Source organism: Meleagris gallopavo, chromosome 1 (assembly GCF_905368555.1).
Source record: "Meleagris gallopavo chromosome 1, MGAL_WU_HG_1.1, whole genome shotgun sequence".
Classification (NCBI taxonomy): domain Eukaryota; kingdom Metazoa; phylum Chordata; class Aves; order Galliformes; family Phasianidae; genus Meleagris; species Meleagris gallopavo.
Genome location: NC_139404.1, coordinates 184,457,042 through 184,481,483, shown reverse-complemented (window position 1 = coordinate 184,481,483; position 24,442 = coordinate 184,457,042). Strand labels below are relative to the sequence as shown.

The window sequence follows — 24,442 nt, the reverse complement described above, 5'->3', positions numbered from 1 at the left end:
TGCTCAGCTCCCTCTCCACCTCCTTGGAGAAATTTCATTCACAGTCAGTATATCTGATCCATTGATTTATAGTGTGTGGGGTATTTTTTAGATTTATTTTTATTTTTTTTCACTGTCAGATTCTCCTATTAAAAAGCCAGCTGAGTTCAGTTCTCCCAAAGCAAGAGGAACGTTTTCTGTCAATTTGATTGATCTGTGAATAACTTTGATGTTCCAAGACATAACATTAATAGAGTTTGTGGCATAGAGTCGTATGAAGAAAATCAAAATAAAGAGCAGTTTGATTAACGTCCACAACCTAAAAAGAGCACAGCTTGTACAGTGGCCAAGGACCAGTGGTATTTGGAAAGGAGTTTTCTAAAATGGGGAGCTGGAAAATTGCAGTGCCTGGAACTGGAACTGAGTTGTCTTCAAAATAGTTTCTCCTAATTGAAACCAAATTGAAGGTTTTCTGTCTGGGACAGTGCCGTCTTCGTGCTCTGTTGCTGGCGGTGCCTGGCTTGCTGAGAGATGGCTGGGAGCAGAGAGTAGGAGGACTGCAGACCTCCTCACCACCCTTTGGTGCCCACATGGATGCTCCTGGGTGAAGAAACTCAAATATCGGCCAGGGGGGCATGACTGGGGCTGTGGCAGCCATGTTGGCGGCGTGGGCCCAGCTTGGTCTGCTCCCTGAGACTTGTCATCCACCCCACTCTCCTGGATGACAGGGGACACAGACTAGAACAAATTAATGCAGAACAGTGATGTTTCTCTGTGTTACAAATTGAGGTTTTGTTGTTTTGCCTAGAGCAAGGAAGTTGGCAGAGGGCTCCCTGCAAGCCCTGCCGTGGCGGTGGTATGAGTTCTCCTCTACATGATGGACACCCATCAGCCAGGGATGGAAATCTCTTGTTTTCCTTTCCTCTTCCCTAAGCACTGTCTAACCTTGACAATAGGATCCCACACAGACTCTTGCAGACTGAGAGGAGCCTCAGAGCAATTCCTGCGTATTAATAGTAAGCATAGCTGGAACCCTTCCTCTTGATGCATCTGAAAGTGCTGCAGAGATATGGATGCTAACTTGGCATTTTGGGACTGGGTCCCCAGCTGTGGCCCCTCCATCTGCACCCCTTGTAAGGGGTTTCTTGATTTTTTTTCCACATTTAAGAACATAGTGCAGTTCTCCTAGAAATATTATAATAATTTTGTCTAATCGTAGTGTGTTGTTTTTTTCCTCCTTTCATTTTTTGGCTATAAACTCTTCATGAGTAGTTGTCCTTTATTGGCCATAAGGAAACCAGGAAGGCTTGCTAGAAATGTGCTAGTATGATATTTTGCTAGGACTGTGTAGTGGGAATGTCTGTGACCTGAGCTCTTGAATTGCCACTTTCAGTCATTCTTTGCTAGCCTTCTCTGTTTCTACCATTTTGTCAAATGCCAAATAAAATGAGGGAAAGAAATATAAGACCAGGACTGGAAGAACTCTTCTAATGCTGAAATGAATGTGTTTGGAAGCCAAAGTGGTTGGGGTTTTTTTGTTTGTTTTTTTGCTTTGCTTTGTTTTGGTTTCTTTATTTTTAACTAAGGTAGCAGCAACAGCAACAAAACCCATAGTTTTTCTAGAGGAATTGTTTTTAATGAGTGACAGAGATTAGTTTGTTGTTGACTTGGAAGGCAGTCATCCCTCATGCTCACTGTTTTTAATGTTTATGACATTTCTTATAATGCCATTATAATAGGAAATACCCTCCATTCCTTTCTTCTCTGAAGGAGCTGCATTCTCAAAGCAAGCTATATATAAAAGGAGAGCCATGACTTAGGTGTTTCCCCAGCCAGTTTGTGATTTCGTGTTTAATGAAGCCACCTGCATAGGGTAACTCAGTCCTTGGAGGCTAGTTCAAATCTTACTGAGGAGAGCATTGGGTCAAGGTTATTATTATACAATAGGATAGCTGTTCTGGCCCACATGAAATGTGTGGAGTGGACAAAAGTTCAAGGTCCTTTTCTTACAAGAAGGATGCCCATTTTATTCTCTCTGGCCTTGTCATCAGAGACATTGTGATATGTCAGCTGAAATAGACGATGGTTCCCTGCTGAACGCTAGATGTTTGATTGCCCTTGTACCAGAACTAAAGCAGATGGATTTGAAGAAGCTTGTATGATGACTGCTTGCTTCTCTTCATCTGAATTTATTGTTCACTGGAGTTAAATTCATCCAAATGCATAAGTTGCAGATGGAGAACTAATAGAGGAAATGCATCATTAGAATATGTGCAACTGACTTTAAGAAGAAATAAAGCTGTTAAGTGGAAAATAGGATAATTCAAGAGCTTTTTGTAGGAGAGAAAAACCTTAGGTATTTCATTATTTGAATGATAAGGACAGGAAGATTTGTGGCTGGCTGTGTAGCCATTTAATAGTAGGCTGGGATATTGATCTAGTATTGTATCCCGTTTTCTTAAGATATAGGATAATAATGGTACATTATCTTTCACTTCGGGAAATAATGACTTAAAAGGTATGTGAGTGAAGAGGCTGTAGACTGTAGAAATGAAATGAAATGGAAGTTATATGAAACTGGCTGGAAGAGATCCTAGAATTTAAGGGCTACTGTAAAGCAAGTATTGGCACTTATTCAATAAGGATATGCCATCCTATAACCTTTTTTTCTTAAATTAGAGGTTACATGTACCAGTAGAAATTTAGTGGAATCTGAGAGCTGATGCCTTTTGCAGAATCCCTCAGATGCTGCAGAGGTCCAGCCTTTGCCATCACTGAGCTGCTGGAGGTTTTGCTGTACACTACCAGCTTTGCTTGTGTAAGATTCTGTGGTGCACAAAACAGGTTGACTAGGGAGCAATTTTCTGTCTCTCCGAGGATTAGCCTTCATGAACCATGTGGACCACATATCATGTCCTTGGTGGTTACCAACATAATTTGACTTTTGTGCCAGTCTTATTTCAGATAAGATATCAATATCTAAAGTGGGGCTACAGGAAAGAAAGGGACAGACTCTTTAGCAGGGTCTGTCGTGACAGAACAAGGGGAAATGGCTTCAGATTAAAAAAGGGGAGATTTGGACTGGATATAAGGAAGAGGCTTTTTACTATAAGGGTTGTGAGGTACTGGCAGAGGTTGCCTAGAGATGTGGTAGATGTCCTATCCTGGAAACACTCAAGGTCAGACTGGAAGGGACTCTGAGTATCTGATCGTGCTGTAGGTGTCTCTATTCACTGCAGGGGTCTTGGTCTAGATGACCAAGGTCCATTAAAGGTCATTTCCATCATTAATGGTTCTGTGATTACCAAGGAAAACTGTGAAGAGGTTGTGTGTTGACTCAAGGGTACTTGGAATCCTTGTGGGGTAACATCAGTCATCCACCGCAGTGACATTTACCTAAATGTATTTCTGGTGTGGTAAGCAACGTACAGGAGACCAGTTATTAGCATCTTGTAAATCCCAAGGACAGCTGAACATTGCCTATTATAGTATATCATAAAATAGTCTTCTGTTCACAAAAATGTGAAAATTATTGTTATGTATGTAGACTTCCTTATTAAATACCAGTTCTGGTTTGGAAAATGTCATTGTTATTTTAATCAGATTAAGTTTCTCTTACAGTTATTACAATCTGCTCTTAAGAAAAGGCCACCTTTCTTTAAGTTTCCTTCAACATTCTTTCTTAATACTTTCTTAATCTTCGTGGCCCGGAACACAGCTGGGGAGGGACAAGAAAAGGGAGCTAAAAGTAGACACCATCTTCTTACTATTGCAGTTTTCTTTTTTAAAACTTTTAATGAGAAGCCTTTAGTTTTCAATAGGAAACCAGGTCTTTCATTTTCCTGCCTTTGGTTCTGTTGACCAAAGTGTGCCATTAAAGAATAATGTATTTTTAAATGCAAAGAAGTGGTTGGAGTCAGGAATGTTATGATTGTAATGCTTTGTCTCCTTTTGTAGGTGTACATAAATTCAAAAGTACAAAGTCTATTAAACCATACATGCTGCTTTCTTGTTTCAGCTGGCAATGCCTTTGAAGGGGCAGTTATCTTTCTCTTTTACTTTGTTTGCCTCTGCCTGCAGGCATGTATTAAAAATAATAAATACTTCCACTAGCGTATGGTGGAACAGCTTAGTAGTTTAGACATGAGATGTAGAAATATCTGGCATTTTCAAAACTTAGAAGTCCAACACTGGCTTCTCTCAGTTCTGGCATTATTATTTCGTTCAGTTGGGATTTCTCCAGCAGGACATGAGTCCTGAGCAGTCCTGAGACATTTCAACACTGGGTTTCAAAGCATTTTTAAGGCTTGGGGAGATATTGGCTGGGCTTTCTTCACTGGAGTGAATACACCATCTCTGCATTTCGCGGCTTAGGAGACGGTAAGGAAGATGCCTGTGCAGGAGCTCTAGGCTTCTTGCCATTTAATTTTACAGCAGCCCAAAAAGCAAACATCTAGTAGAAACAAATGAATTGAACTCAGCCAGCCAGTGAATTGGCTACCAAATAAAAAATAGGGTGTGTGTGGAGGGTGGAAAGTGCCTCCCTTACACTTTTGTCTTTTTAGAGAGTTGCCAAGGAAAGAAATGGGACTTAGAGACGTTTCTTGCAGGATGGGAGGAAGGCCAGGGACCATCAGGAGAACTCAATGCTTTGTGTAGGAAGATTCTGAGTGTGGAAAGCTCCTTGCCACAGGATGGCTCCTGGAGGCTCAGGGCAGGAGCAACGCCAGGTGCTGCTGGGGCACAGGAGTTTTGCTGCCTCTAATGTGGGTCTGCCACAGGCTGCTCCAGCCATATGGTGGATCTGGTGATGACAGCAAGCGTATAACTTAATTTGCAGGTAACTGGCTGTTTTCCCACTACGTTTTCTTTTTTTATGTTCTGTGTTGAATCTATTTGTGATTCCTTTCTCTCTGTACCTGGCAGTGGTCCTCGCCACAGGAGGCCTGGGAAAGGTGAAGGATGTGCTTCACACTGAAAATTGTGACATCTATGGAGGAGTGTCTCTAGTCAGCTCCTGCAGATTCATTGCTATAGTTGTCCTGGGATACTCAGTGGGAGGTATTAGAGACATTTTTCATCTTACATGATACCTGAAGAAAAACAAAGACGGATTTTGGTGTTTTTCTTACACTGATAAATAACTCTTTATTAGATTTCATATTTTGATTATTGTTTTCTTTGACTGTTCATTGGTGTCCATTTGACAGGAAAGTGGAACAGCCAAGAATTTCCTTTTTTTAAAAAAATCTTTATTTTCCACCACTGAGAAAGCTAATTGAATCTCTTTCTGAACCACTTAATTCACTGACTGTCATGCTCTTCTCTTTCAGTGTAAACTTCCTTGGGGCTATCGCTATAGTCCCAGCAGAGGAGGAAATTAGGGTCTCTAACAGAAATAACCTACAGCTTACATAGCATAAACAAATCTTGGAAAGCAAACACTGACAGGTTGGGGAAAAATGTTTAAAAAAACCCCAAAGTAATAAAAAAGAAAAGATTAAATGCAAACATAGTGCCCTGCAGTGTTTAAAACACTTCCATATAGTCTGTCAAGCAACATGTTCAGGACCTTTGATCAGGATGGAGGTTGTTTATTTCCTGTACAAACCAGCTTGTACATTGATCAATGAATTGTTGATACAGTGAAGGTATTCTCTTTACTGGTCTCTTTGAGCGGCCTAGGACTTGACAATAATATTGTGAGCATTAACATGATTATCAAAGTTGTGGAGAAAATGCAAAAAGAAACAAGAAGACAGAGTTAATAGTAACTTGATCCACTGTTTATGGGAAGAGAGGGTGGAAAGAGTTTATATAAAAAAATGCACTATTGGATGAAGGTGGTTCATATTCTATAGAAGAGCATTTGGGAAGCATTGGCCTAAAAGTCAAGGACTTTACTTGCTGTTACTGTACTGGGAGGGCATGCTGCAAAATTTAAATATATTATTTATCTTCATACTTCACTGCATTTTTTTACAAGGACCTAGTGTTGTCTGCAGGACAGCCTTGAAGTAGTGCAAAGAATAACCTTATCTGCATGGTAATGGTATCTAAAATAGCTGGTACCACTAAGGAAAGGCTGCTTGACTGGAAAGGGAAGGATTAGTTATTCTGTCACATAACCAGGCTTCCCAGCTGTTTCAAGTCTGAGACATGGAACTTGCAATGATCTGATGGAAGTCTGTAGTGAATCCATGCAATTCACTGCCACTGGACCTTGCTGATGCCAGAAGTTTGCATGCCAACAAGCAGCATCTGTACTCATTCCTGGGAGAGAAATCCATCAAATGCTCTTAAGAAGAAAGAAATCCTCTCTGGTTCTTGAAATGTGGAAGCTGCAGATAATTAGATGATGGTGTAGAATTATTACAATGTATTTTGCCAGTTTTTTTTTTTTTTTCCTTCTCCATACGCATCTGTTGTGGGCCAGTATTGGGCAGGATATTGGGCTAGGGAAACCTTTGGCCTGACCTCTGTCAGTCATTCCTGTGACTCATGGAGCAAAGGTTAACTACAAACCACACTTGGAGAGCCTCTGATCTCCTCTCATTTTAAGCAGAGCACAAATTCAATAACATTATGGTTATTTGGACTAAGACTGGGTTGGATGAATACAGTTTGCCTTCTGAGCCCACGCATTTCCTTTATCACAGAAAGTTCTTTTCTGTCTCCACAAAGCACTGTAAAATGGGAATAGTGCCTCTTTTCTGTGTGTGTGCTTTGTCTTGCCTGAGTAAACCAGCCCCCCACGATGTGTGTCAGCACTGCTGTGGGGGCAGCGGGCATTTAACTATCATTAGTAATACCAAGCCAACAGGAGCAGGAGGTGAAGGCCCCTCGTCCATCCTGCTCCTGGAATGAGTGATACGGAGTAGAAGCCTCCTGTTTGCAAAGAGGGCAAGCTGCTATCTGCTAATATGGCAGCATTTCGCCAAATGATTAGGCTGTCAGAATTATAGCAATTTGAACATGCTGAGCAAGCTTTTATATACACAGGAACAAGATGCCGGCGTGAGATTGCTGAAGAGGAATAACATGCACTGGAGATTGACAAGTGCTTGGCAAGCCTGCGTTCCTGGGGCTCATCAGACATTTGCGGCTTCTCCACGATGCTGGTGAAAAGCATACTCAAGTGGCTGTATCATAGCCTGGGTGACATCTGGTGACATGCCGTTAGGCCTGTTGTGTTTCTGCGGGATGAATTCATTTTCACAATATTTGAAAGGAATCCATTTATACAGAGTGGAAATATTCTGGCATGTGCAAGCGACTTACAAGGCAGTAATATTTTGGTCCATCTTGTATTTGGTGACAAAAGCGTAATTAGCTACACTTAGCCACGTGCAATCTTACGGAGCTGTGTTCTGGATGCCTGTGCTTTCTGCTGACTGTGCTCCTCCTGCTGCTTGTAGCTGCTGACTGCTGAGGGTGAGGAGGGACCGCAGGTACCTTTGGTAGTGTTTGTTGGTCATGGCGGGGGCTCCTGCACGACTGTTCTGTTGGCAAAGGTTTTCTGTTCTCCCTGTAGCAGCTGGGGGGTTTACTTTGCACTAAACAGAGGCTTGGACACAAAGTGGTTTTTGGTCCTCTGATGTGATATACTCTTGCTCTGGTAGTGGAGAATATTATTGTTTCTCTTCCAAGTTATCTGGTCATTTGTCTGCTTTGGTATTACTGAATGTAAGCATTGGGAAATGAGTGGCTTAGATTTTTCTGTTTTTTTTTTTTTCCTTGACCTCTCACAGAATGACTGTGGGTGTGATTAAGCACAGCACTGAGCTGAATTCAGGTTTGAACAGGGTCGGTCACTTTTCAGAGTTTAGTCTTTGTTTCTCAGCTTTCTGTGATGGAGGTGAGTAGAAAGTAGCATTTCAGTGTATAGAAAATGTTTCTGTGTTAAAAAAAAAGAACTGCAAAGAGCATTCTGCATTTCATGCAGAATTATCTCTGACAGACATCAGAGTTTCTGTGGAGATCAAAATGGGGGGAAATGTGTATTTGGGATAAAAATGAATTTAAAGGAAAATTTTTAGCAAGGTGTACTGAAAGATCAGAAACCTTTGCACAGTGGACGCCCTGCTGATGCACAGCTGTGTGTGCAGCACAAGCCCACGAGATGCTCTTGTACTGGAGAATCACTTGATGCCACACATGGTGACCTTACACTGGATCAGCAGCAAATGTCTTTTCTCACTGTATTTCCTCCTCATGTTGAGGAGAACAACGTTGTAGGCATGTTAGCATGCTATCTGACCCATGAGCCATTCCCCATAGATGATGGGGCATCAGCATCATAGCTGAATCTCTTCCGTTGGCTTTGCGCCCTGGTGCTTTCCTGCAGCAGGCCACGAAGGTGCCACTCTGCTAAGCTTTGGTGACAGCCCTCAGCTCTCCTCAGACTTCTGGAAACATGTGACAAATAATGGTTATGCCCTAGTGCTTCATATGGGGCCAAGGTAGGAGGATGTGGCCAGGGTGTACCATGTAACCTGAGATTGGGCAAATGAAATGTAGCTGTTATTGATGGGGAAGGAGAAGCTCTAAGGAGAACATCATAGAGTAAACTAATGCAAATGCCCTCAGTTCTTTCTATTAACGGGTAAGGTGTAGTGCATGTGCCTATAATAATATAAATGGAGAAAATTGTACAGAGCAAACTAATGCAAAAGTCCTCACAGTGCGTGAGATGTGACTTGTACCAGGAACACAGAATGGTAAATCCAGTTGGACTTTTTGTCTTGTTTGTAGGAGCAGCCCAAAGCTGCTGATGTGAAAGGCACATTTAGTAGTTAGAGTGGAGGCAAATCTACTTTCTGTGGTCATCGTCACACTCAGATGCAAAGGGTTGTTTTGCTGAGAGGGGTCTTTGTGTGTCCAGCTGTTGAGAACAGGAGAAACTGGGGATGGGGGGGAGGAATTGCTGAAATGTGGTTTCCAAATGTTTTGCAAGTTGTTTCTGTAAGCCTTAGTGCATGGGCTGGTTTGGGCTCAACTGAGGAGTTGCTCCTCAAAAGCAGCCTGGGGGGGGGGGTAGTTAGAGGTGACCTGGGGATTGTCAGGGAGCACATGCACTTCAGGTTGGCCTGATTCAGCATGCAGGGAGGGAAGTTCTGGGGAACACTATTTCTGCTGTTTGCATTTGTCTTTGGGAGTAAGGCGTTCTTCTGGCTCACTTTGTAAATAAAAACTGGTTGCAGTCTCCTAACCTGGTGATTCTTGGATGTAGAACCCCTTTGGTTTTATTAAATCATAACAGTCCTGTACTGAAAAGAAAAAACAATCAACAAAAAACCCACACCCCAAACCCTTTTAAACTTCTGAAGTACCTATCACAAGGTAAGGCTAAAATAAGTTTCTCGTTGTCACAGTGTGCATTTTGAGTGTGCCATCAAGGCGTTTTGGAGGATAGAGGTATTTTATTTTTAATGAGAAGAACTAAAGAATAAAAAATGGTAGCCTTGGAGAATTGTGGATCAAAGGTTTCTTCATTGTAAAACAAATGAAAGGTCTCAGTCCTAGAAGCGATGAATAAATTGATAAATTTTTAATAGGAAGAATAGACTATAAATGGTAATTTAATTCTTTGGGGGAGAGAATCATTTAAGCACTGTTTAAAAAGTCCAGATTTTTTGTGCGAAGATGATAATAACGATCGCCAAGGGGACGACTGGGAAAGCTCAGGATTCGGCCGAGGTTGCTGTGTGTGGGACAGCGGGCTTTTGGGGCTTCCGTCCTTCTCACATGTGTCCCAGGTGTGCACTGGGTCATGTCCTCTCCGTGGGAGCCCCATGCCTGTAGGGGCTCAGAGTTTTGGGGGAAAGATGTGAATGTTTAAAAAAGATTCTGGGCTTCTTAGTGTGTGGCCATTACTTGGCTTTGCAAGAAAAGTGGAGGGTAGAGGTGGTCGGGGGCAAGCAAAGGCAGTCTTGGTGTCCCCATCCCAAACTGTGCTGGGATGTATGGGGATGTGGCACTGCAAATGGACCTTAATGGGAGGAGAAGATGGCCCACAAGGGATCAGCAAGGGGGCAAGACAGGCGGCTCAGCAGGGTTCAGAGGGTTACAGCAGCATGAACAAGTGTAGGCTGGGGAAGAGGCTTTTAATGAGATTCACCTAGCGCAGCTCCCACTGCAGGACTGACATGCTGATGGGCACTGCTACATTTGCATAATAGCACTGCTAATAGAGGCCCGAGGGTCCCTGCTGGCGTTCGGTTCGGCCTCCTCTCCATAGCCGTGACCCACTTTTCACGTGGAAAACCCGATTTTGTTTGTCAGTTGTGGGACAGCATCTGGGCCTGGCCCGTTTCCGCGAGGATCTCCTGTCAGCTCCTGTAAGGCCTCCCTGCCGCCATGGCCAGGCCTCACTGCGCCCTTTCATAAGCCCCATGGATAAAAGCCACTCGGAAAAAAAGTTCTCTACAAATGCAATGTTTATGACCACTGTTACATTCCCGAATCAGTTTATACTGAAGAGGCTTATGAGGCATTATGGGACGTGTTAGTCACGGGCACAGTTTTTTGGTCTGCGTTCTGCGTCCTGAGAGTCAGAAATGTATGTGTACATTCAGACCTTTGCTGTGTCACTGAATTCCTGATGATACGCCTAAGCTTTTACAGCTGGTCACGGTGGCAAAAAGCTCCAGAGTTGGATTTTAAAATGTTAACCCTGTGTGGACTGCATATGGATAGTGATGATGCTGAGAGATCGTAAGAATGCTAGAATTCATACTTCGAATAGAGGGGCTGTCACTGCATATAGGGAAAAAATGTGCCTTTAGGATCTCATCATTTAGTTTCTTAGGAACTCAGCTTCAGGTGGCAAATGGATCACTTGATCTTACTAAGGGCATAGTTAAAGTGGGTCCCACTTTGCAAACAGTTATTGTATTTTTCAGCCCAGCTGATGTTTGGCAAAATGTTTCAAGTGGATGCTCCCTGGATCCTGGAAGCTCTCTTGGTTTATTGTGCATGGCTGATGTGAATGGCTGCTGTCAGTTGGAAATCAAGCCTAAATCCTGAGGAAGGTTAAATGATAATATTTAGAGGTTGCACTGATACAAAAGGAATTCACCTTGGGAAATGCGTGTCCATATCTAGCTCACTGTTCTCTGTAAGAGCTTTCAGGTCTGATTGAGCTCTGTGTTTATTTTGTAGCATTGCTTTGGGTAGATTTGCTGCTGGTCTTTCACTGATGTGTGAGATCAGAGCATTGCCTTCTGGTGTTTAACTCTTTGCAGTCTCAGCAGCATCTCCTGATGTTTAGAGCTCATTTTCAGCACTATGGTGTTTGCTGAGCATGCTTTTCCCAGTGTCTTTGGCAAGGCAGTGCTGAGGACTTGAACTTCTGTGGATGCTCAAGAGGAGCACAGACTTAGTGCAGAGTGTTTCACAAACATGCCTGCGTGAATCCTCACACTTACTGAAATTTTATTCTCTTTTCACCCAGAGAAAGGTTTGCCTTCAGCACAGAAACAAACCTTTGCTCTTCAGCAGCTTGGATATGACAACAATTCTAATGCATGCAAACCTGAGAGTTGCACTGAGTCTTCCAATAGCCTGGTTGATAAATATGTGAAGTAAATCAGTATGAGGAATGTGAAAAGCATTCATACAGGATATGTAGGGATGCTATTATCTGGAATATATTGATTCATATGCTTGATTCATTTTTAATTTTTCCCTCACTTTTTAAAAACTATTTTTAACACGTGTGTATTAAAGGAAAACTGCCTGTTGTCTGAAAGGTTTCTTTATTTGGTGTTGTAGAAATAGCTGAATTCAGAGGATTGTGAATTTAATTTGCTGGCTCTCAAATGCTTCCCTTCTCTGACTTTGCACTCTGGTGACTTGCACCATTGTACTTGCTGCATGTGCTCTTATCTTCCAGATTTGTGTGTGCTCAGATACTGCTTGTTCAGCTGTTGTTGTTCAGCATAGTTTGGAGGTTTTCACATTCTGTGCTTCAGCCCTGCGCTCATGGCAGAAGCTGAGCTTGTGCAGTCTTCCCTGCATGTCTTAGACCTGTCCAAGACACTTACAGATCTGTTCTGAATAGATGCCACTGATGACAAAGCTGCTAATAATGCTGCTCAGTTCCAACTCCCTTCTTCATTAGTGGTGATGGCTAAGTAAGAGCTGTAGAATTGCACAGTCAGTGCTGGACCATGTATCATACAGTAATGAGAGGCACTTTCAAACTCAGCTGGAGCTGAAGAGGCTTCCATAGCCAGCACTCCCACACCTATAAAGGGCTGCATCATTTATTTGTTTCATTGTGTTATTTTTAGTAACTGTAAATCACAGAATCATGGTCGTTTCTCCAGCTTAAGACATAGAGGAAATAGATAGGGAAATATGGGAAGTGTAATAGTCAATTGCATGACATAGGGAAATGAAGATTGACAAGAAATGTAGCCCTAGCCATCAAGTGAATAGCAATGTGGGGACAGAAAACTAGGATCCATGTGGAAGACCTGTTTCTCTGATGGAAAAGGAGGATTGCTTGACAAAGCACTTAATTTGTTGGAGATACAAAATGTGTTTAAAAAAAAACACAACTATTTTTCTTTTAGTTGTACTCTTCTAGTTAACTTTTGCTCACATATATGGAATACCATCCATTAAAATTTCAGTGCATTTTACATATGATATGTATTTCAGTACAGTTTATGGGCAGAGTTTCAGCCTTAACAAACAAGTTATGTTTGAATCTTTGTGTTTAATACAGAGTGGCCAGAGAACACCTTGCCCAAGCCTCAGCTCAGAGCAAGGGCAGCACATGCAGGTTGCTCAAGGCCATGTCTAGTCAGGCTTTGACTATCTCTGAGGATGAAGACTTCTCAAACCTACTGAACAAACTCTTCCAGTGCCTGACCACTCTCATGGTGGAAAATACATATTTTTTTAATATTCAAAGATAATTTCCTATATTTCAGTTTATGCTCATTGCCTCATGGCTGTCATATTTCTCATAAGAATAATTTGTAGTCAACCTCTTGTCAAATTACACTGGTTCCACAGTGCTTGTAATTTCCTGAAAAATTAAGGTTTTTTCCAAATGGAAAGTGGCTGAATCAAGTTAGAAATAATTTTGTTTGCAGAAATCTCAGTGAGAGACTGGGGCTTTACAAAGTAGTATATAGGGTTACAGAGTCATAGAATCGTTTGAGTTGGAAGGGACCTTTAAAGGCCATAGAGTCCAACTGCCCTGCAGTGAGCAGGGACGCTGACAGTTCCATCAGATGCACAGAGCCCCGTCCAGCCTGACCTGGAGTGTCTCCAGCAACATCCACCACCTCCCTGGGCAATCTGTTCAGTGCCTCACCACTCTCATTGTAAAAAAATTTTCCTTGTCTATCTAAATCTCCCCTTTTAGTCTGAAACCATGTCCCCTAGTCCTATCACAATAGACCCTGCTATACTGTCACTATAGCACTGAATAAGAACTCTTACCTTTTTTTCCTTCTGCTTAATATGCAAGGGAGTGGGGTTTTTTTTTCTGTTTTTTTTTTTTCTTTTTTTTTTTCCAGTTATTTCCAGGATTATTTATGACCAAAGAATATTTTATCAAATCTTCAGTGAATGTGTTATGTCATAAAATTCAGTAGCTACAGGATCAGATCTCTGAGTTTTTAAGACCATCATAAAAAAAACTGCTGTGGAGAAAAATGAAATGCAGTAGCAGCCATAAGACCTGAGGACTCTTTGCCCATCCTCATCATCCTTAATTAACTCAAAATCACACTGGAAAATCCTCAAGTAATGTGCAGAAGTGGCATCTAATAGATGGAAATTACTAAGAAACTTTCAGCTGTCCTCTGGGAATATGCCTCAGCACTTCTGCATCCATAAGGCTGCCAGAAATACCCCCCCATCACTCCAACACTCTTCTGGCAGATGAAGGGAGAGTGACTGGTTTTACAACAATCAAGATCAGATGGTGGCAGATCCATCATACACTTTCCTATATTAAGAAATACATGCATTGAGAGATAAGCTGTGATCATACGCTCTTTCTTTTTTTGTTGATTTGTCACCAGTGAGTTTGTGTGAGCGTTATTATCTATGGAAGATGGAAGGCAAAACAGTCAGATCACTCACTTGTTCTCTGCTTTTTTGTCTCAAATATTCCTAATGTGGTTTCCTTGCTGTCTTGGGGAATGGAAAAAAAAGTAGTTTTCTCTTTCACTTGTGTAACACTAAGCATCTGTTAGCTATGGATACGCTTTGATACTTCTGTGGCTTGGAACATCGTTGGCCACAGAGAAAAATGCACCTTTTTCTGCTCACTCTTTGTTTTTCAATGAGAGATGAGCTAATACAATGCTGGCAGGAGGGACTGCCTTTGTTCTGCTAAGATGTATTATTTTAGTTGTGATTGAGTCTTGGAAAACAAAAGCATTTAATTTTCTATCGCAAGAAAGTAATCTGGGTGAGAAACTGGATAAGAGCACAGCCCATTTCTGCTTGTAGGAACTGCCTTTCTGCTTCTTCTGTAGGAACTACCTTGGCTTTTTTCTATTTGCGTCTTTCTTTGAGGGATTCCTACACCTTTTTGTTGTTGTTTTCCTGTGGGTTTTGTTCTTAGAAAGTACTGCAGAATTTCACTGCTTTATAGATATGTTTATCTTCAGGCTGTTTTCCAGTCCACCAGGAGCAATTGCAAAGTTGCTCCCGCATAAACTTTAAACAAGCCTTATATATCCCTGTAAAATCACATCTCCATTCATCCTGGAAATGCGGAACCTCCTCTTGTCAGACTGTGCTCTCAATCTGGCTGATGTTTGCTACCATCACAGCCATTGTGAGTCATCATCTATTTAGGGATGTAATTTGACCAGAGGAGGTAGACAGTCACATTTACATATAACCTTAATTCATGATGACCCTTGTTTTCCTTCTCTGTCTTGAGCAGACTCTGTCTCCATTCAGACAGCATCTAGCCTGAGATAAATGAATTGGGTGCATGTTCAGATGTGAAAAAGATTGCATAGAAGTGATCATCCTGGTCTCGGTTCCTTTAGGGAGTTTATTCCAGCGCTGCAGTTCAAAGCTTGACTTTTTGCATATCAGTCATGTTTATAAAGTCTGCACAGAAGTGACTTAAAAGGATTCAGAAATTCCTTTTGCTTTGGGATGGTGCTGTGTAGTATAAACTATAATTACTTTGCGATAAAGAACCCAGGTCTTCATTCAGGAAACAGGGATGCTGCAAGAACGCAGACGGGTGGTGGTTTGTAACAATTATCCAGGAGTCTTTTGGTAGGGATGTCTGTCCTGACATTCCCTGCTCCTGGCCTCTCTCAGGCTCATTTTTCAGTCTTTCCGTAAACTGAAGGGAATCTGCATCCGAATGTTCATTTTTTATTTTCCAAGGGAGGTTTCTGATCTGGAGGACCCCTACCTGGCTTGGGGCCTAATCCCAGCGCACTACCGCTTTCCCCACATGGTTTGCAAGCCTTTGCTCTGCCATCTCCTTAGCAACTCAGAACCAGCAGCACAGAGCCACGCGGCCCCCGGGGGCTGCACTTCGCTATTTATAGGCAGTCGAGGCTGGGTGAAAATTTCCAGAGAGTTCTGATAAGGACTCTGAAGGAAAAAAAAAAAAGCCTTATGGGTCCTGCTAGAGCACCTGGCTTGGTAACCGTGTCTCTAAGCCCTGGCCTTTGCACAGTGCTCAGCCCCTACAGTAGAACACATTCACTCCAGTATGCAGCAAGGATTTTCTATTTACATAGCTGCTAATTAACCTTTCAAGAATCATCCTCTCTGTAACCGAGGTTAGGAAGTGAGATGCAGGTGCAAAAACAACAGCCTGGGGTTATATTGTGTTGTAACAGGCGAAGTCTCAAGGATGATGCCATGTCTGTTGGTTGCTTTTTTTCCAATTCAAGGCTATGGGAGATCTTAGCAAACAGGAGAGGAAAATATTTTTTCAGAGCTTTGTGGTTAGCTTTTCTAAATTATGTTTCTCCTGGTTGAATTCCATGCTGAAAACAAGATTTAATCACTGGTTATATTGCTCAGTGTTGCTCTGCAAAGGTTTATTGATTCAGCATTTCCCTTAGTCACATGGCTGAGAAATTGAGTAAAGGATGTGTGGTGCTGAGAGCGAGTTGGAGCATTGAAGAAATAAAGGATAACCCATTAAAATGGGATGGATGGTGACCCTGAGCAGAGCACCTGTTTCCATGAACTTTTTATGTTTGCTGAGCAGAAAGTAGTTGAGACTCAGGACATGGCTTCGCAATTACTGGGAGATAAACCTCTTTCAGGTGAATCTGAGGAGCTTTCTGGAGATCTCAGAGTTGCCATATCTGCACACTTTTTTTCACCTAGCACAAACATAATGAATGACTGTGATAGGGCAGTGGATTTTCTTTCCTCTTTAAACCTTGCATCTGGACTTTTGGTACCAGTGTGGGAGGATTTTGTGTCCTAATCCAAGGGCTTTCCTCCCAGATTTCCTTCATACTCTGCATTCCTTGCCAATGGCTGCTAATGGGAAAAGCCTAGGAGGAAATGACATTCTGCTTTTTAAATAGGTTTGCTGTATCAGATTAATCGCTGCAGTAGTTCTCCTGGATGCTCTGGCGAGACAGTACTGTCTGTCTTGAACTGGAGAAGCAAATCTAAAGCAACGTTTAACCTACTCCTGTTGATAGGAATGTGGGGATGTCATGCTTTTGTGTGTGCTTGTAGGGGGAGAGAGGGAGCCTCTAAGTGCAGTGAGAACATAGGAAGGTGAAGACATGCAATGGATAGGCAGGTTGATTGACAGCCCAGCTGGTGGAGATCTGTAATTGGAAATACATTGCACATAAATCTTCTGGTGCTTATGGTGAGACATAGGAAGTAGAATATCTGAGCTCTGAAGCACTTAACTCTTTCAGGACCATCTGGGCAGATGTTCAGCTTTCAAAGTACCAAGACTATTGGAGTACTTCTCCTTAAAGACTTCGGTTTTTGTTGCAGTGAGAAGAATGCCGATGGAAGCAAAACCACCATGTGCTCCAAGTGACAGCATTTAGGTGAACAGTTTTAAATGTTTTATGTTTATTTCTCTTACAGAGCAACTTCAGATTATCTTGGAGAATTCATCTTTGTATTTGGTGGGAACATCTTGCCCTTACAAGACACATCTTGCACATGTTGACTGCCAATTTCATGTCTGACTTACCTGATATGTCTCCACATTGGTGAGTTTATTGTATGTTTGTCCATCTGCCAGCAAACTCTGCAACTGTATTTTAAGAGGTCTGTTCATGTCTAAACATTTATATTCTTTTCTATGAGGCTGAGACTGATTGAATCTCTGCACCCTCCTTCTTCCCCCAGCCCAAGTATGTTTTTGGTATATTTTCCTCTTCTCTTGATTTCAACACTCTGGTGGTTTCCACTGTGCAGTTTTGAATGTATAATTGGTTTCTGGTGACCACATTTTTTCTCATTTATTTTGGTCTGCCTCTGTTCTGCTACGCACATATTTGTCTATCCATTAATGTCAATGTGAATTACAGACGAAAAGCAAAGTGTAGATAAATTAGCAACCACGCAAAACGGAAGGCAGCATTTAATGTTCTGAATTATTTGTGTGGGCATAGGACAACTAATGAATACCTGAGGATCTGAACAAATGAGCAGTTATGGGATGCAGGGCAGTGCTGTCGAGGCGATTCACAGTGGGATGGCTAGGGAGAATGGCGACTGTATGGGGCCAATGCAACCATAAAGAATTTTAACACCTACTCTCCTGGCAAGTGTAGTGAGTAGATGCAAAGGGAGGTTGTGGTTTTGTAGCCAAGAACTGTGTTTGTTCTAGCATCATTGCTTTTAAGGGAGCAGATGTCTATATACAATAAATAGAAGAATGAATCAGAGAATCATGGAATCACAAGGTTGGAAAGGACCTACGAGATCATCTAGTCCAGTCATGAGTTGGACGATGAATTGTTTTCATCTCAGAATATAATGTACTGAGACTTCTCTCGATCCTTAAAATGGTATAAAAATGTCCAGAATTGTGTTTCTCACTGTAAAACTCCAGTATTTGGATTAGAGCCTTCCTTCAAGACGGGCCATGCTCTCTGCTTCACTGCCTGTGTTAACATTTTCTTCATTTATGTCAGAAGAAAACCTTTTGTCTTCAGCTGAACAACTGCTCTGCTTGTGGTGCCCTGCAGAAGCATTATGAGAGGTTCCCTTAAAGGGAAACACTTGGCTGTTTTCTAAGCTCACTTTCAAAGTACTCTGAATTAATTATAAATGAGTAAAGCCGTCTGGCTCTTGATTACACAATTGCCTATCCTAGATTGCCTGTAATGAAGTGTAAGCAGACCCAGTCGTAGTAAAATAGGAGGTGCTTTTGCTCCCTTTCTATCTTATGATCTGAGCTATTCTCAGATCTACTGTCCTGATTTCTTTCAGGCAGCAATGCTGCCAGTCTTAAATTTCTTCCTCTCTCACCCTGCTACCCTATTTTTATTAGTTTTTTTTTTTTGACTGCACTTACTATGCTCGTATCCTGTTATAATTTCCACTGGAGGTGGTTAAGGTGCATTGGTACATTGCCTTTTGCACTAAACAACCCCGATGCACTTCATTTATTTAAAGCATTCTAAGTGCATGTAGTGTCTAAGTGTTTGACAAACACATAAAAATACACAGAAGTCAAGCACTTAGCTACCCTGCGAGGATGGCTTCCCCACTGCCTCTCCTAGAAACATCCGTAGACCGAATTACTCATGTAGCACACAAGGGAGAAACAAACCAAATTCTGTGCTTTCTGTAAGGTGAGTCTGCCCACATGTTTGTGTTTGTGTAGTGCTAGATACTGTCAGCAGCAGTTCTTATTGCTATATTTTCACTAGGTCTTCAGATGAGATGTAGGCTAGCTGCAGGTACAATTAGTGGCCTGGGTGCCTTTTGCTCAGTGAAGTTTTTCTTCTGGGGAAAAAGAGCAGTACGGTGCTAAGAAGCCGTAAGGTCTTGCTTTGTGCTGTAAAGCAGTCCAAACCTGAATTGTGGAGTAGAGCCCATTGAGCCCAGGCGCACTCAAGCCATGCCACACATGGTGGAGATGGAGCAGCTCCTTGGAGCTGTCTTGTAGTGCCTGCCTCAGCCCAGCTCATGGTGCTCCTGCTTGCTGACAAACAATGGATTCACAATGGCTTATGACAACAGTCTTTTCTAAGGAACAGTGAGTGCTATATAAATTTATCCTCCTCCTTTCTCTTATCCACTCTTCCTTGTGACATTTTAGGGAGGTAAAGTAGTGCTAAGGAAGTGTGTTAAGCCATAGTTTTCTATCTCTTCTTAGAACGATATCATAAAAATATAAGTGGGATTGTCTAATGACAACGGATTCTTGTGGCTTTCGGTTTCATGCCTTTGATGGAGATACTTGTCTGCTTTTGTGCCAAACTTGGAGCCACCTCCATTGAAATCAGTTTGAAGGAAAATGCTTGAATCTTTGTTTTCTCCTCCTGTTACTGGGCAGTTTCTTCCTGCCATCACTGCACCATGATGAGAACATCCCAGTTACCATTTAATAATTGGGTGCTGCAGTTTATCACCTGCTCCTTCCCAGCTCCCAGTGCCAGGACCTCCAGCCTTGATGTCTGTTTGTGGAGCATCCTCAGCCTTCAGGGCCCAGATGAAGACATCAGTCCTGCCAGGTTCAGCCTCCAGCACTCATGGCAACTGAAGGTGTAGTCCTAAGCACAAGTCTCTTTAAACATCCATTCAGTTCACTTCAGGAGCCCTCCACGAAGTGGATGTGAGTTGTCACTTGCTACCATTTACCAAATAAGGCAGAACTTGGAGAACATCTGTTCTGAAGATGACAGAAACTGTTGATACTATAAGGCAATTATGCTAATCTACCTTCTCCCAGTAAAAGGACCCTCAGTCTGGCCATGCTAGAAACCTACTAGAAAGGGGCAGTTTTTCAAAGTAGTGTCTATATATCTTCTCAGCCTTACTCTGTAAGAGGTATGTATAGGGACTGCCTGAACCTCTGATTAATCACCTGAGGCGAGCAGTGAGTCAGCCACGGGAGCACAGGTGAAGGCAATTCACCTGTGCTGTCGGAAGGGGTGGAGCCTGGCTTCACCTCTCCTAGACCCATTTAAGAGCTGATCACCAGTGGAAAAGGATCTCTTCTGGAGATCTGCTCCACTGAAGTTTCCTGTGTGAGCCCAGGTTATGGGCGTGTGTACCTATCGTTTCTTTTTCCTGTTTTGGTGTAATAACATCATAGCCAAGCTCTCTATGATACCTAACATCTGTATATTCATTAATTGTACAGAGGTAGCTGAGGTGTCTATGGGCAAACCATAGATGAAGTATTTGTCTGGAAGGATTAAAAAAAAAAAGGAATATAATGTGAAAATTGATGCCAAAACAGTGGAAAATAAGGCTTCAGAAGAGAGACTTGTAATTTTGCCTATTCAATCTGCAACTAATACATTTGAGCTACAGGGTGACCAGTGACCCCCAGAGATGCCCCTTGAAATTTAGGAGCTGAGCTTGGTGGTATGGGAAGCCCTCACCTTCTGGTGTGCTCCGAGTCCTCCTGCAAGCTGTGTTATCCACATGAAGGCTCTCAGGAAGACATCCACATATAGCAGGAAAGCTTTCCACTACTCTTATGGAACATACAGTCTGAAAATGGGAGCTGATGAGGATTTTGACTGCTTGACCACGGTGATGGGGTTGCGGAGGTGGAATGTGCCAGCACACTTCATGTTGGGCTGAGCTGGCTTGAAAAAGGCACTCAGAAAAGTTGGTGCTAAAATAAAACTGGAGAAGGAATAAAGTATGTAAGCTTGCCGTGAGCAGGAGACAGAAATCCTAGGCCTTTGCAATCTCTTGCCAAATCCATCCATCTCTTTTCCCACATTCTCTCTCCATTTCTGAAGAATGATGCTTAGCAGTTACTTTCTGTCTTCAGAAGTAATAGATGTGAGCAGCTGTGACATGGAAAGGTTTTACATTTAAACTGTTATTAGCATGTGTTGGAGGTATATATTCAAGCAAAGTGACACTTAAAATACATTCCATGTTATGTGTCTGCATCTCATAGAAAGGCCTGATGGATCAGTAACCAAAATTAACTGTGGAGCCATATCATCACATGTTGGTTTTTTTTTCTGTTTTTTCTTTTTTTTTTTCCTGTGCAATAACAGACCACTACATAGCAATTTACTTAGGTACTTATAATGCTTTTATTCATACTTATTTTCCCACTCTAGTATCTGGACCCACGTTGGTGGTTTTTCAGCAGAGAGGTGCTGATGTGTCCTGACCAAGTAAGAGTTCTTCTGGCTGTGTGTTAGGATGCCCTTCTGTCTACATTTGAGACAACTTCATCCCAAAGCTGTCCTATTGCCAGAGTAGTGGGGGAAGGTTTCCTTGCCGTAGAGGAGGAACTGAAGCTCAGTAACTCTTTACAGGGAAAGGTGTGTAGAAAAAAGTTTAAGGAGAGCGTTATTGCTTCCCATGAACACTCCCCTGCATCTTTAAGTAGTATTGTGAATGAGATGTGTGTCATTGTAACCATAAACATGCAGTGGGATGGACTACATCCTGCTGACTGTGGAATTATCCAGGGCTGGACGTGCAGGAGCCCTGCACTGCCTGCTTTGAGAACCACAGCCAGACACTTAAAGCTAGGAGTAGGAATTTCTTCCAGCAGTTTTTCTTTCCTTTCAGTTTGTTCTAAAAGGAAGGAGCTCCTTCCTCCCCTGCATTTACAGTGTGAGTGTCCCACTAGCTTTAACTGAGCTTGCCTGGGTGGTGATGTGGTCACCCTGGAGGCCTCTGGGATGGTGTATGGCCTGGGTTCCTTGTTGGGTCCCCTGCAGGAACAGATAGAACAGGTGCCATGGCTCCATTCAGAAGTGCTGGGCCTCTGTGATAAATGCCATTGAGAAGGCACTAACCAGGCCCTTCTATCTTACAGCTGCAATTCACTGAAACCCTGTTTTCAGATGCGAAATTGCCCTTTTATCGTTGGTATTCACTACATAATAGTGCAGAGCATTAGTCAGCTGAACCTCACCATGGTTTATTGTATAGTTGTAAATCCTAATTATCTGACTAACATTCTCTGATGTTAAGTGCCTTAAATGGTTGTTTTTCCTTTATTTTTTTCTACTTTTTTTGTGTTCACTGTTTATTCCAGTTGTAAAATGTAATTAGAAATTAAAAAGAACAAAGCAAACCTCGAAGCCTGCTGATATAGATTAAAATGAATCATCTCTTGAAAGTGTGTGTAATCCAATCTGTGCAACCTGATACATCTCCTAGTCATTTGGTAAATATTTAAAATATCCACTGACATTTTTTCACATTGTTGGACAAAGACCACATCGCTGTGCGTTCACTATTGTTTCTGAGTACCAATGTTTTAGTTACTACTTTTTTCTTTTTTAAATTTTTAGTGTTTGTCATTCTATACGAAACCAAATATTAAAGGAAGAAAGAGAAGCCTACCAATTTATTTGCTTTTTAATAATCCAAAAGAGTATATGAAAAAGGAAACCTAAGCAACTTAAAATATTGCCAAAGGCTGTAGTCTTTGAGAGCAGGAGCAGTTGAATTAGAAGGTTTGGATAATGGACAGAGTTGATGATACTTGTAGTAAAGTGGATAAGCTGTTACAAATTGTTTTTACACAGTGTATCTTTACATAGCTAATCTCTCATGTTTGCAGTTTGTCACAGGTTCTTGAGCAGCATCCGGCTAGATTGTACTTCTCCAAAGAGTGTAAATGCTGACACTTTGTATAGATTTTGATAGAGGAAAGAGGAAAATCTTTATTGCTTTTGCTCTGGGTCCTATGGTAGAGCCCCATTAACAGTCATTAGTTCCTGCCCTCGAGCAGTAAATACTGACTTCTTTCTCTTCTGGTAATGGCTCTTTTTCTTTGCTAGATCTTTTTGGCTTGGACTTCTGTTAAGTACTCTTTACACCTTCTGTAGCGTTGGCTTTCATGTGGATAAAAACAAATTCTGGGGAAAAAGACACATTCTTCCTCCTAATTCTATTAAGCTGCCCTGTGGCTCATCATTTTGCTGTCATTGGAGGCCGCTGGATGGCAGCTGTGGTGGGGCTGTGTGCTGAGAGAGACTCATGGCCTACTCCCAACTTCAGTAACACCAGCAGCACCAGCATGGCTTCCTCTGCTGGGAGCAGGGAGCCGGGGCCTGCACTGCGGTACTCACAAATCTTATCTGTACCACATCTTAGCCAATAATGTGGTCTGATTTTGAGAAATAAGTATTATTATTTTGAGAAATGTTTCCTGTTGCGTTTACTTCACACCTGTGAGTTATCCTTCTGTGCAATTCTCCACTGGCTTGAAACGTCCTACCAAAATGGGACCAGGATTCTAATTGTGGAATAATATTTAACTTATTTTCTAGTAAAGTGGATTATGATTTTTTTCATTTGTAATAAAACCTGTCAGCATATACACACGCGTATTTTTTAAATAGTACAGGAACTCCTTAAATACCATAGACTGTGCTTTGGCTTATGTGTTAGAGTAGACTAGGATGACAGTGGGTTTTTTTCATTTATTTTTTTTTTTTTTTTTAGGGAACAAATGTTTGACTTTCAAAATATGTCAAACTTAGTTGCTTGTGTTTGAAACAAGAACTGTCTTTGCAGTTAAAGGACTTGAAAACCCTGGAATCAGTTCCCTGCTATTCTTCAGCACTTCTTGCATCTCCTTGGGGAAGCAGTTTAGGCTTTCAGTGTTCAAATCATCATCTCTAAAACGGGGATAATAAGACTTTCCTGGTGCCTAAGAGTGTTGAGATGACAGATCGACTGATGGATCATTTATGGGTTCCAAAAGCACTTACGATCCCCTCTGCAGCTGTAAACATCAGCCTTTCCCAAAATGCATCTACCCACTGGACATCTTCAGCCTGGATATATTCAGTGGATTATATTCTTATTGCATTGTTCTTCTGTGAAAGAATTTGCTGGGATGAGCTTCCCATACCTTTGCTCCTGTTGTGATGGGAGGCATTCTACACAAGGCTGAAGTTGCTTCGGGGTCACTCAGAACCATTTCACACTGTCTCCTAATTTAGGGTAGGGGACTGAAGGGAAATGTAGCTGTGCAGGCTCTGGACAGTCAGGTTGGTGTTACCAGAGATAATTTCAAATCCATCGTCTTGTGGATTGTGTTTGCTGTGCTGTAGTGCTGGGTCAATATCAACTGTGAAGAGGATCTGCAGCATTTTCTGTGATGTCCTGCGGATGTTTGTGTTTTCCCCTCCTTCAGATTCTGACACAGCACTGCCCTGCTCAGTGCTGTGTTACTTGGGGATATTTCCTTCCTTACCCTTCTTGCACCAGAATCCCTACGTCTGCTAGATTAAACTTGTGAAGTCAATAAATGTAAAACATAGCACCTTCCTCAAGTGTACAGAAGCCT

General features: G+C 42.0%; 1 protein-coding gene across 8 annotated transcripts in view; it reads left to right on the top strand.

The window, feature by feature from the left end:
• Positions 1-24,442, top strand: part of FAT3 (FAT atypical cadherin 3) — a 451,950-nt gene that overhangs the window by 38,748 nt on the left and 388,760 nt on the right. For all 8 annotated transcript variants that reach the window (XM_085216394.1, XM_085216393.1, XM_085216390.1 and 5 more), the window contains exon 2: positions 17,059-17,186. The gene's annotated coding sequence lies outside the window, so the exon portion shown is untranslated. The remainder of the gene's footprint in view (positions 1-17,058; positions 17,187-24,442) is intronic.